Source organism: Armigeres subalbatus, chromosome 3, assembly GCF_024139115.2.
Source record: "Armigeres subalbatus isolate Guangzhou_Male chromosome 3, GZ_Asu_2, whole genome shotgun sequence".
In the NCBI taxonomy this organism is placed as follows: Eukaryota; Metazoa; Arthropoda; class Insecta; order Diptera; family Culicidae; genus Armigeres; species Armigeres subalbatus.
Window position 1 is genome coordinate 310,947,967 of NC_085141.1, and position 13,803 is coordinate 310,961,769.

General features: G+C 41.4%; 1 protein-coding gene across 7 annotated transcripts in view; it reads left to right on the plus strand.

Annotated features, from left to right (window-relative positions):
* LOC134225255 (formin-like protein) overlaps window positions 1-13,803 on the plus strand; it is a 269,171-nt gene that overhangs the window by 201,336 nt on the left and 54,032 nt on the right. The gene's annotated exons all lie outside the window — the stretch shown is intronic.

A 13,803-nucleotide genomic window follows, 5' to 3' on the forward strand; every position in this document is an offset into this window, starting at 1 on the left:
ATTCGCCTGGGCCTTCTTTTCGGCCATTGACGTCTTCGGTTTCCTCTTGTTCTTGACCAGGGTCCAGGAGGCATCATCCCCCTCTATTTCCCTGATCTGGTGCGGCTGAGAGCTCTCAGCCAGCCGTAACCCCTTACCACCGTCTTTACTGGGTGGACGAACCTTTCCAGGTCCTTCCTCCCCCGGTTTTGGAGGTACCTGGCCGGGGTCCAGCTTCCCAGCTCCACTACACTTTTTCGGGGTAGTAACCAGAGCATTAGTGATTAATCATAGATTTAATCATGATTAATGAATAATGGGCTATTTAATCATTATTCATTAATCATAATCATACAAAAAAATTGATTCAATCATTAATCACTAATCGTTAATCATAGAACTTTACATTTAATCATTAATCACTAATCATATTCATAATTGTTTTGAGTTTATTCATTAATCATCAATTTTAATCATTGCATACATCGCTTCTATTCATTAATCTTTAATCATAATCATTTAATTTTCATACGTTTCAATAATCCAATTTGGTAAAAATGTTCCTTGATAATTGGTCAATATGCAAACTATTCAATTTGATTATTCATAATCATTAATCATTAATCATACCGATCTTTAATCATTAATCATACACATATTGTGTCAGCATTTAATCACGATCGGTAATCGTTAATCATACTCCAAACTCCATACTCGTAATCGTTAATCATTGTCAAAAAGTAATTCAATCGTTAATCATAATCATTAATCATTGCCAAAAATGATTAAATCATTAATCATAATCTTTAATCATAGAGTTGAATTATTTAATCATAACAAATTTAATCATTCATTGGAAGCGTTATTCATTAACGCTCTGGTAGTAACCCTCCGCGTTTTGGAGCGGCCCCCAGGGAGCTCATCCCCTGGAGTCTGTCTACCCCGTTTTTGTGTCTGCTCCGTTGGAGCAGTCACCCCCGACGTGCCCGCAAATACTTGAGCCTCAGTCTGGGTAGACTTTGGCACCACCGTCTTCGCTGGCACGCCCTCGGTCGATTCGACCTTGCCCGAGTCCGCGAATCCTTGGTCCTCAGTCTGGGTAGACCTCGACTCCACGGATTTCACGGGATTACACTTGGCCGTCCCGACCGCCCTATCCAGCTTGGCGTCCAGCATCGACTTTCGAAGTTTGAGCAAGCTCCTCTTGAGTTCCTTACTGATATTATGCTTCGATGACGCAAAGTCGATGATGGCGTCCAGCTGTTCCGTCGCCACCTCGAAGGCCGAAAGCCCATCGCGTTTGCGGTTCATCGCCTTCACAAGCCATGGGCCTTCTATAACCTCTAACGGCGGAACCTGGGAGATGATTAAGTGACCCACGCTGGCGCTGCGCACTGAGCTGCCTCCTAGACGGAGACCTGAACAACCCACCTCTTGCGAAGGGGTTGTCGCCTATACTACTACCACTAATTGAAGAATTGACTTGGTTTTCCATTTTGGTCCCACGAGAAATACCTGGAATAAGGCCTTTAGGTTTACATGCTTAATCAAAGATCAATTACATTATGTCCATTATGACCTTTGTGATACATATAATAGAACGCGTTTCCAGTATAGGTTTTTGGTTGTCCAAGAAATACCGGGAATAAGGCCTTTAGGGCTACGTGCGCAATCATAGATCAATTGGAATGTTTCAAATGTGGTACATGCCCTTTGTAATGCATAGAACAGAATGTGTTCACAACATAGATTATTGATCTTCTAAGAAATTCTTGGAAGAGGGCATTAGGTCTACATGGATAACCAAAGATTAATTGAGTTATTTCAAACATGGCACATGCTCTTTGTGATGCATATAATCAAATATGTTCACAGCATATGTTCTTGGTTGTCCAAGAAATACCTGGAATAAAGCCTTTAGGTCTACATGCGTAACCAAAGATCAATTGGATTGTTTCAAATATGTCACATGCCCTTTGTTATGCATAGAATGGAACGTTTTCACAGTATGGTCTTGGCATTCAAAAAGCTGTAGTACACCGAGTGCTTCAAGCTGGTAAATGGTGAAAAGCTGTTTCTAGGGTGTCTCAAACGGACACGGATTGAAAATTCAAAATCCGACTGAATTCCACAGTCCGCTGAGGTACTCAGTTGGAAACGTGGTCCGAAAAGAGTGTGTATATCCAGACAAACTGCTCGTCCACTCGACAACACAATGAAAAAGAGACTCTTGGGATTGATTTGGAACCCGAATGCGGATCAGTTCTCGTTGTCGACGATGCATTGCAACGATGCAGCCGCCAATTTGTTGGAGAAAAAGTAGCCGACTGAACGACTCGTCGCAAGCTGTGTGATGGGGGTTTTCGACTCTCTTGAGTTGCTTTCGCCGTTTGTCAGGGCACATAGAGCCAACGTAAAAGATGTCCATCCTTGGCCCTGACCAGATTCCTATCAACTGGCTTAATTTGCAGAAATGTCGCAGATACATTGTGTTCATACGACATCTATCCGTTCAGATGTAGCAGTCAATGCACGAATAGTTATAATGTAGTACATTGTTGTGGTCATCAAATGCGATTTCTGCGAACAAGCGGTAAATTGGAACCCAGAAGGGCATCATAGCATAGGCAGACTCAAAGGTTCATGGTAACGTAGGCTTCACAAAAAAGTTTTAAAAAATCAACCAAAATTGAAGCTGGTAACAGGTTAAAATTATACTCGCCAATCGCTCAGGATGGAGATCTTTGAAATTGAGCCTTTGCAACCTTCGGGGTCTACAAAATCTCTAAAAGAGTAAACCCGTAAACAAATATGTTCGATTTAATTTTCAGTAAATTATTCGGAAAAAAAACGTGACCTCGTGAAGTGAAGAAGGAGCGCACAAAACTCTGGAAGCAATTCTGCGTTTCCGCTCATTTTTGGTGATTATCGGGTTCAATCTTTGCATCAAAATTGCCTATACAGATCTTAATACCATCCACCGAAATTCTATCTAAGTACGACCGGAATGAGTTAGCTTTGTCTTGCAGATCGGTTGGCGCTCAAAAAACTGGTATGATACCATTATATTAACTATATTAATCTTGAGTCTAGCATGCTGATTCAACGTCTAACATACGTGGAGTATCAAAGTGGGAAATAAGGCCTGCAGATCTATATGCGCAACCAAAGATCAATTGGATTCTTTCAAATATAGTACATGTCCTTACAGTCCTTAAGATTACAGTACATGGTTGCCCGTTTAGACATGAGGGATTTATTGGATGACCAAGATCCTAAGCTGTGAACTTATTCTATTCTATGTACCGCAAAGGGCATTTACCATATTCAAAACATTCTGATTGATCTTTGGTTAATCGTGTAGCTCCTGGGATTTCTTGGAAGACCGAAAATCTCTGTCGTTGAATCAATCTATTCTATACATCAAACGAGCATGTACAATATTCAAAATCGTCCGGTTTATCTTTGGTTACTCATGGATATCTGCAGTCCTTACTCCAGGGATTTGTTGGATGACCAATGATCAGAAAGAGCATGTACCAAATTTAAATCAGCTCAATTAATATTAAGCTTCGTGTGTACATCTTGAAGGCTTATTCCAAGGATTTATTGGTTGACAGAGATCCTAAGTGGTGAGCTCTTTATATTCTATGTATCATATTTAAATCCACCCAATTGATCTTTGAATAATCGTGTAGAGCTAAAAGGCCTTACTACAGGAATGTTTTGGATGACAAAGAACCTCTGACATTGACATATTATATTTTACACGTCCAAAAGGACATGTACTATATTATAAACAGTTCGAATGATCTTTAGCTACGCGTGTAGGTTTTAATTTAGTTACGCGTGTTGTGTAGATCCTAAGGCCAAAGTTCAACGATTTCTTGAATGACCGAAAACCGTTGCAGTTGACACATTCTATTCTACACATCCAAAAGGGCATATACCATAATTTAAACAATTTGATTGTGTAAATCTTAAGGCCTCTGGGTATTTCTTGGATGATTGTTGTAACATTCTATTCTACACATCCAAAAGGGCATGTACCATATTTTAAACATTTTGATTGATCTTTCGTAACGCGTGGATTCCTTGAATGATCAAAAATCTATGCTGAGAACTCTATTCTCAGTGGTCTCCACACTATACAATTCCCTCCCTTCTCGCGTTTCCTTACTCTATTCTCTAATTTCACTTATTGCTTCCCACCTTGCACCTCTCTCGTCTCGTTTCTCACTTCTTATATCCCATTTATCAATTCGCATATTTCTCTTCTTGATTTTTCACTTTTCACTTCTCATTCCTCATACACATTTTACTACTGGCTTCTAACTTTTCACTGATTACAACTTATTTCGCACTTCTTACTGCTTGCTTATCACTTCTCACTCCTCAATTCTTATTCTTTCTTTTCGATTATCCCAACTCACTTCTCATATCCCAAAATTCAGTTCACAATTCTCGATTAATTATAAAATTACTGAGCGCATTTTAGTGGAATTCTCGATTCCTACTTCTCATTTGATGTTTCTCACTTCGCACTTCCCATCATCATTCATAACTTCTTATTCATCACTTTTCGCTTTTATTTTCTCACTTTTCAATTCTTAGTTGTTTACTTTCTAAATAATAATGTCCTTATCAAACTATGCCATCCTTAGTCAAACATATCTGATTGAGGCGTTTTATTCTGCATGCATGCAAACTTTTTATTAAAATGTGTGTTTTTCTATGAAAATTGTAGGTAGTGAATTTAGGCTTTTAGTTACTTGGCACAATCATTATTAATTCGTTCTTCTAGACATATGTTAAGGTTATTTGTTTTTATCCAGTGAAAAAACCTTAAGGGAACAGAAGCTTAAATTTTATTAAAAGCCTGAAAACCCCATTTTTTTGAAATGTTATTGTAGATGTTTTGACCATTATTTTCAATTTGATGATCTAGAAACATGTTTGGACGTCCACTGTCATCGGTTTTGTAACTTTATTTAGCTTATTTACCAGGAAAATGCAATGGCTCGTATTAGCTGACTGGCGCATTTCAAACTTAGCTACCCGACATTACATCTTTTTATTGCATATCTCAAGTTGCGAATACTTCCTGTCTGTTGCGATTCTTGGCAATCGTCGGACTTGCAAAAGAAATTCACATCGCTCTTACACAATAAATCAGACTGGAAGCATAAATACACTTCTCCAGAGTCCAGACATCCGTAGAGAGCTAAAAATAAAACATAACTCCCATAAAAGGAGAAGTTCTGAAAACCATAAAAAAGAGCGACAACTTTTTACCCACAATCCATCATGCTTGTCGTTGTCGTCGTCGTGGAATCGAGAATCGTGTTGAATGTTCCGTTCCGACAAAACGACAAGAATCGTCGAATGAATGAATCTGTTCCGTCTGACTCGACGAAAGAAAAACAACCATTTGGCAGCGAATCAACACCCCATCATCATCTCGCTGATGATCGCCCAACATCATGTCTCGTGAGATGCCGTGGTTATGGGCAGCTTCAGTATAGTGTGGCGAACACATTTTTTAAATACTATTCTACTCAAAACGATATGCCGCATACATAACATGATTGGTTACAGTATTGTTTTCAAATATGACATTAAATATAGACTCAGTTTAATTCAATTGGATTCCGTTTTATTTTTTTGCATTTGCCCAACTATAGCAAAGTGACTATAGCCTTGATAGGTGCGTACCGTCGTCTTTTTTAATGTTGAAGGAAGCGGAGATGGCTACAACATCCTAATTGAGTATCAATTGTACTGCACATAAAAGCATAACTGTGCCATATAGATAGGAAATCAAGTAAAGATGGGACAGTTATGCTTTCAGCGTCGGTGTACGGCTGTATCATTTCGGTGGGTGGGTCAAGACCAGACATGCCGGCAGCATATTTTTTTACTTAACGAATTTCATGATTCACGCAGCTATGTATGTAATTCGAGATATTTATGGTTTTGCGGGTGATTCATTCGAGTATACAGGAACGATGCCAAATGACCATCAAGTCGCCGTCGTCAAGTTATCTTATGGAAATAAGCTGGATTGTTGTTGATCCTAAGCTGTTCTGCTGGAGAATTTATATTCAGCGTGATTCAACGAAATTGTACAGTTATTCAACATTTAGTCGCTACATGATATCACCATATTGTTAACGGTTAACTTCCGAAGATGCCATGCCTTCTCCACTAATTATCGCCTCCGACGACCGAAATGAAAATGGCAACATTTCGACCTAGATCTATTTTTTATTCTGGTCTGTCATGGTCTGACAATAATGAATCTAGGCGGAACAACAATTTAAATACAAATCTTTCCAGTAGCTATGGGCCTTTCTTTTCTAATTTAACACAGCAAATATTTCTGTACTACGGTGATTCTGTGCGGTGATTTTTACCTTTTTCTTCTTGGGCTTCACGTTCCTCACTGGTGGTTAACTGTGGTTTCTTTATACTAGGCTCATATTTTCATTGTTATTTGAAAGTTTGTATGTCTTCTACTGAATATGATTGTGTGAAAAACACAATTTATAACAATTTACCAACACCCAACCAGCAATTCTTACAATTCTGTAAAAAATCTGGTCATATACAAAGTTGCTAGATTATAAGTAATACAAAAAAATCGTTTATCTACAAGGGCTGAACATTTCGCCTTTCGGTTCGGCTCACCTCTGTTACAACGAGAAAGGTGAAAACAAACCAAGGCAAGAAGAACGGCATCCATCACAAATGCTTGGCACGCAATCCACGATTAAGCACAGTTTTGCGTTCATGCGGAGCATCAAAACATTGTACCTCCTTCTTACAATAGCCTATAACTGGGGTATTTCGGCATTAGTCTTTACCCGGCAGAACTGGTTCGAGCGACCCGTTGCGGTTGCCTGCCTACATATTTGGTTTTTCTCCAATTCCACATAAAGATAATAGATTTAATAGCCGACGTGACATTGGCATTTTTTCTGTGATTTCGGCCGTCGTCGATTCCATACGTGCCTCGAGGAATTGTTTTGCACCCTACTCACTTCGTAGTAGACCGAACGGACTTGGTAGAATAGCCAAATAAGTTCCATTCCAGCATGCATACCATTCCGCACGGAGTATTTCACACTTTTGCTTGGTGGCACGTCAGAATGTTTTATTCAAGCGAATAACTAGTCATGAACATTGAACAACTGATCAGCCGTATGGTAATTCTTTAAATTCTGATATTTAACGAAAAAACGGTAAATAAATATAAATTTGGTTAATGATTTGTGAGCGAAATATACATGTCAGCCTCGTTATAAGGCTACTTTTTTTTCGTTTCGTTGCTTTTTATAGAAGTAACGTTATATAGAATTATGAAAAAAGAATTCTTGTTCAAATTGTGTTTGGCCTTTATGACTATCATTTTTATATCGGTATTGTGACACTTTTCTTAAATATAGTGTTTCTCAAATTATGGTGCGCGGAAAAATGTAATATTTTCAAATAACACTCGAACCATTTCTGCTATATTACCAAAAACAAAGCCATGTTTCATACATACGCACTTACCGCAGTGCGAATATTGAAACCGACCACTACCTCGTTGCAGTATGTCTGCGTTGAAAACTCTCGACGGTGTACAATACGCGTCGAAGTCGTTCGCCGCGGCTGAACATTGGGGGGCTACAAGACGGAAGACTAGCCCAAGACTACGCGCAGCAGCAGGAAGTGGCACTCCCAACGGAAGAGCAGCTAGGCGCAGCGTCTCTTAAAGATGGCTGGAGAGATATTCGATCCGCAACCGATGGTAGCACCGCAACCGCTGCACTTGGCACGGTGCCCCCGGATCAGGGAAACGACTGGTATGACGACGAATGTGAGCAGTTAGTTGAGGAGAAGAATGCAGCATGAAGAGAGATTGCTGCAACACCGCACGAGGGCGAACGAGGCACGATACAAACAGGGGCGGAACAGACAAAACTCAATTAATTCCATATTTTCCGGCATATGCACCAAGATATTTAACAAAAAAAGACTCGAAAAACTCGATTTTTCGGAGGAAAAAGCGCCAGCAGGAAGATCGAGACCGTGAAGAGACGGAGCAACTGTACCGCGTTAAAAACGCACGAATGTTCTATGAGAAGTTAAACCGTTCACGTAAGGGCCACGTGCCACAGCCCGATATGTGTAAGGACATAAATGGGAACCTTTCTTACGAACGAGCGTGAAGTGATCAAAAGGTGGCGACAGCACTACGAAGAACACCTGTATGGCGACGTGGCGGACACCGGTGGCGGTATGGTAACGATCCTAGGAGCACGTGCGCAGGACATACGACTTCCGGCTCCGAATTTCCTGGAAATTCAGGAGGAGAACGGCCTGCTGAAAAACAATAAAGCCCCTGGAGTTGATCAACTTCCAGGAGAACTGTTTTAACAAGGTGGTGAGGCACTGACTAGAGCGCTGCACTGGGTAATTACCAAGGTTTGGGAGGATGAGGTTCTGCCGCAGCCGTGGATGGAAGGTGTCGTGTGTCCCATCTACAAAAAAGGCGATAAGCTGGATTGTAGCAACTACCGCGCAATCACATTGCTGAAAGCACAAGGTAAAGTAACTCTCCCAAATTTTACGCCGCCGACTAACATCAATTGCAAGAGAGTTCGTGGGGCAGTACCTGGCGAGATTTACGGGTGAACGCTCTACCATAGAACAGGTATTCACCGTACGTCAGGTATTGCAGAAATGCCGCGAGTACAACGTGCCCACACATCTTTTATTCATCGACTTCAAAGCCGCATTTGATACAATCGATCGGGACCAGCTATAGCAGCTAATGCACAAAAACGGATTTCCAGATAATCAAGGCGACGATGGATCGGGTGATGTGCGTAGTTCGAGTTTCAGGGGCATTCTCGAGTCCCTTCGAAACGCGCAGAGGGTTACGGCAAGGTGATGGTATTTCGTGTCTGCTATTCAACATCGCTTTGGAGGGAGTAATATGAAGGGCAGGGATTAACACGAGTGATATGGTTTTCGCGAAGTCTGCCAGTTATTTGGTTTCGCCGACGACATTGATATTATGGCACATAACTTTGAGAGGATGGAGGAAGCCTACATCAGACTGAAAAGCGAAGCTAAACGGATTGGACTAGTCATCAACACGTCGAAAACGAAGTACATGATAGGAAGAGGCTCAAGAGAGGACAACGTAAGCCACCCACCACGAGTTTGTATTGATGGTGACGAAATCGAGGTGGTTTAAGAATTCGTGTACTTGGGCTCACTGGTGACCGCCGATAACGATACCAGCAGAGAAATTCGGAGACGCATCATGGCAGGAAATCGTACGTACTTTGGACTCCGCAAAACGCTTATATGACCGTTAGTTCTCTACGGACACGAGACCTGGATGATGCTCGTGGAGGACCATCACGCACTGGGAGTTTTCGAAAGAAAAGTGCTGCGTAGCATCTATGGTGGGGTGCAGATGGCGGACGTTATGTGGAGGTGGCGAATGAAACACGAGTTGCATCAGCTGTTGGGAGAACCAGCCATCATTCACACCGCGAAAATCGGAAGACTGCGGTGGGCCGGGCACGTAGCCAGAATGTCGGACAGTAATCCGGTGAAAATAGTTCTCGACAACGATCCGACGGGAAAAAGAAGGCGAGGTGCACAGCGAGCAAGGTGGATCAATCAGGTGGAGGACGATTTGCGGACCCTCCGCAGACTGCGTGATTGGCGACGTGCATGCAGCCATGGACCGAGTTGAATGGAGAAGGCCTGGTAATAAATAAATAAACATGCAAACTCTCCCTTCCCCATCCTCATCTTTTTATGGCTGAGAAAACTAGGTGGCCCATATTTGACGATTTAATGGTCCGTTTATCAGCCCGTAGGAACAGGGCTTTTCAATATAATTCAATTGTATGAGATTTGTGCAAATAATGAAAAAAGGACTATCATGAGGCCTCCAATACCTCTGGAAGATTGTGGTAAAGTTGCTCTAAGTAAATGGAAATTTTATATGAACCTACAGTAATCCAACATATCCGTATAAGTCCCTAGAGCCTTTGCGAATGCTTCGCCATTCAAATAAGTCCAACTACGCCTGGCATCAAGTCGATAGCAACCCAGCGTGTCCATATAAGTTCCTAGAGCCCTTATGAGTGCTTCAGCATTCAAATAAGTTCAACGCAGATGTTCTAGGGTCTCCAAATTGTCCGGAGGTTAAGTTCAATTGATCTACCTGGTCAACTACGCCAGGCATAAAACCGATAGCAAATCAGCGTGTCCATATAAGTCCTTAGAGCCCTTGTGAGTGCTTCACTATTCAAATGCACCCGATTCTGTTCTTACACGGATTTTTTTTACACGGCCGTGTAAAAAAAATCCCATACACATTTTTTTCAAAGTTGCTCCATTTTGCATGATTTGGCAGAGAAATCATAACACTTTTTTTACACGGATTTTAAGAATTTTGAACTGAAAACTTTTTTTTACACGGAACGCATCCCCCGTGTAAAAAAAGAATCGGGTGTAAGTCAAACGGGAATCGAGTTCAATTGGTCTACCAGTGCAACTACGCCTGGCATCTAACCGATAGCATCCCAGTGTGTCCATATATGTCCCTAGAGCCCTTGTTAATGCTTCAGCATTCAAATAAGTCCAAGATAGGTATTCTAGGGTCTCCAAATTGTCCGGAATTGAGTTCAATTGATCTACCAGGACAACTACGCCTGACATCAAACCGATAGCAACCCAGCGTGTCCATATAAGCCATTAGAGCCCTTTTGAATGCTTCAGCATTCAAATAAGTCGAACGCAGATGACCTAGGGTCTCTAAATTGGACTAAATTGGGATAAGAGAGATGGAAAATCGGAGAATCTTGGACTTTACCTTGAGTCTGTACAGCAGGTTCTTGTCCTCGATGCAAATTGAAGTTGCTATTTTCCCGACGTTCCACGCGTTCGCATACGGGGCCATAGTACATGGGATTTTGGAATCTTGTACGCGGACCTTGCAAGACCCTCACCGCCATAGCTTTGACTATGGCTCACCCGCAGCGTGTGGCCCGACAATAACGACAGACTTGCGGACCACCAGTGCGGGACTAGCCGGTGTTATGGATCACAAATGGATTTATACTTCAGGATCTGCACTGATCTTTCAGGTAAAAATGCAAACACCGGGAATCACCAAATCTCCATCGAACTTCTTGCTGGGACACTTTTTAGCTACCCTTTTCGGACAACCACATTTACGTCCTTTATATTTAGTTCTTGGCCACCTTCCCCTTTTCCATCTTTTCTCCCTTCCATACAAGTCCAGATTTTCAGCTTCACTTATCTCTCCTCTCTTTCGTCGTGTATCTTTCGCTCTGCTCTTGCCTCTTTCGTCGGACATCTATTCCAGGGAGTCAATACAACAACTTTGACAAGATGTTTCTAAGACTAAAGATATGTGAGCAATCCTAATGTATTTGTAAGCTTTTATGTAAGTTAATTATGTGTTTTAGTTAATTTTAAGGTCTTCTTCTTATTGGCATTACATCCCCACACTGGGACAGAGCCGCCTCGCAGCTCGCAGCAGTGTTCATTAAGCACTTCCACAGTTATTAACTGCGAGGTTTCTAAGCCAGGTTTCCATTTTTGCATTCATATATCATGAGGCTAACACGATGATACTTTTATGCCCAGGGAAGTCGAGATAATTTCCAATCCGAAAATTGCCTAGACCGGCACCGGGAATCGAACCCAGCCACCCTCAGCATAGTCTTGCTTTGTAGCCGCGCGTCTTACCGCACGACTAAGGAGGGCCCTTCAAGGTACAATATATAATAACATGTTGCGTGTAATTATTTTGGGTATTTTCAAAAAAAATAGTTTGATACAAAACAATCAATGATCTAACTATTAAAAATATTGTGTGAAGTAAGTAAATTGTGTGTTTCCAAGTTGTTGGTAACAGTATGAGAGTAGCATCACTTTCATCCGTTACCACAGATATTGATTTGGGACTAATCACTATCTCTTAGATGGAAGCAATGCACTCTCCAATAGTCGAGATCTGTCTTGGCCACGTCCTTGCGAATGCTGGGGAAGGGGAAGGATGGTTAGTTGGACACCTACTTGAAAAGATGCAGAGAACTCTACGACCTCTCATAGGTCCCACGGGAGGTTTTGGGATTGTGTAGGGAGGTTATAACAGTAGGAAAGAAACACAGAAAGAACTAAGATATAAATACAAAGTAGGAAAAGGACGAGCCTGGATTTGAACCCACGACCTCCTGCTTATAAAGCAGAAGCGGTAGCCACTAGACCACCGAGCTCGTCTTTGCCATTTTCTTACGCTCCATATAAACAAAACATAATTTGTATGGCGAAAATCTTACAAGGGGTTGTGGTTGGTTTCGAAAAACCCAGAAAATATATTTACGTAATTAGTGTACGAACCCAGTAGATGTCATATAATAATTTCCTTCTTTTTCCTAGTAACGGAGAAGATGAACGTGTCCGGCAATGGAAACATTCATGCTTTATCATTTTGGAACTCCAATTGGGTGTTATTAAATCCCAAATAGCAGGGTTTGAATCCAAAGGAGAAAGAAAAAATCTCTCACTTATCATGTCTGTATACACTCTCGATAGGTAGCATACCGTGAGAGACGTTTTTCGGTAGCTGTTACGATAATGAATTGATTCGGGGGGCTACAACCCATGATAAATTTCTTTGATTAGGCCCCAATTGCGGGGGGCACCGGTTCTGATGATGCATTTCAACTTGTTTTACACACCTGTGCGAAAAAAATATGGTCCTCAACCAGGGCCGAATGCCGTGGTTGAGGTGCCGTGGCCCCGGGCCCCCACAAATCTTATGTACCAAAACCAACTTTTTTTGTACATTTTGGGGCCCCCACATACCGTCGGCCCCGGGGCCCCCTTCCGGCTAAATCCGGCCCTGTCCTCAGCATAAATTGAGCGAGAACAAAGCGTTTTATCAAAAGCGCCGGGGGCCGCCTATCCGAATCAGTTTTTTCCAACTTGTATACAAGTGCGACAGTTTTGTTTTCATGGCTTGTTATGATTCGAAGAGGTTGTTGCCTCTCTTTTATCGTAGTTCGTTATCTAAATATTGAGTTGAGAGCGATTTCTGCAAATCCTGCCAAATAGTAATTCATAAGCAGTTGTGGTAAGAAAGTTAAAGAATATACATGACAGCTATCAGTATGCAATCTACGAAAAACTCCGTTACAACGCAACGCAACGCAATAACTTCATTTTCCATGTTAGTTGTTGGCAACTGATTCGAATTCGAAATAAATATCGGTCATCATTATTATATAATTTTTAAATATAAATGGTCCGCATTAATATCAACGTAATGCACTGAAAACTTGCGAAACAAAATGTGTCCACATTCAGAACTTAAATCACCATCATCTGTTCATAATTTCAGAAAAAATAATAAAAAACATGGTGGTGCCATCTTTGTTCCGCTCAGTGTATCAGTTAAGGCTACAGCTTGTTGCAATTCGAGGTTTTACGTGAAGACGTTCTGAATAATAGGAGATTTCTCCCGCTTAGTATACTAAGAGCGTTACTGGATTGACCGATTTCCGTTATCCGACGTTAAATTGATACAACCTCCTGTCGAATTATGATCCGAATGTTTAACACCTTTAATCTCGGTTACTAACTGCACTAATTCCTATTCATGGCAACATTGCAATGCTATAATGGCCCGTTCATACTTTGTCATATAGATATGAATACATCATTCTTATGCTCATGCCCAGTTAAATAACTTATTGAATCTTTCTTTACGATAGCTAT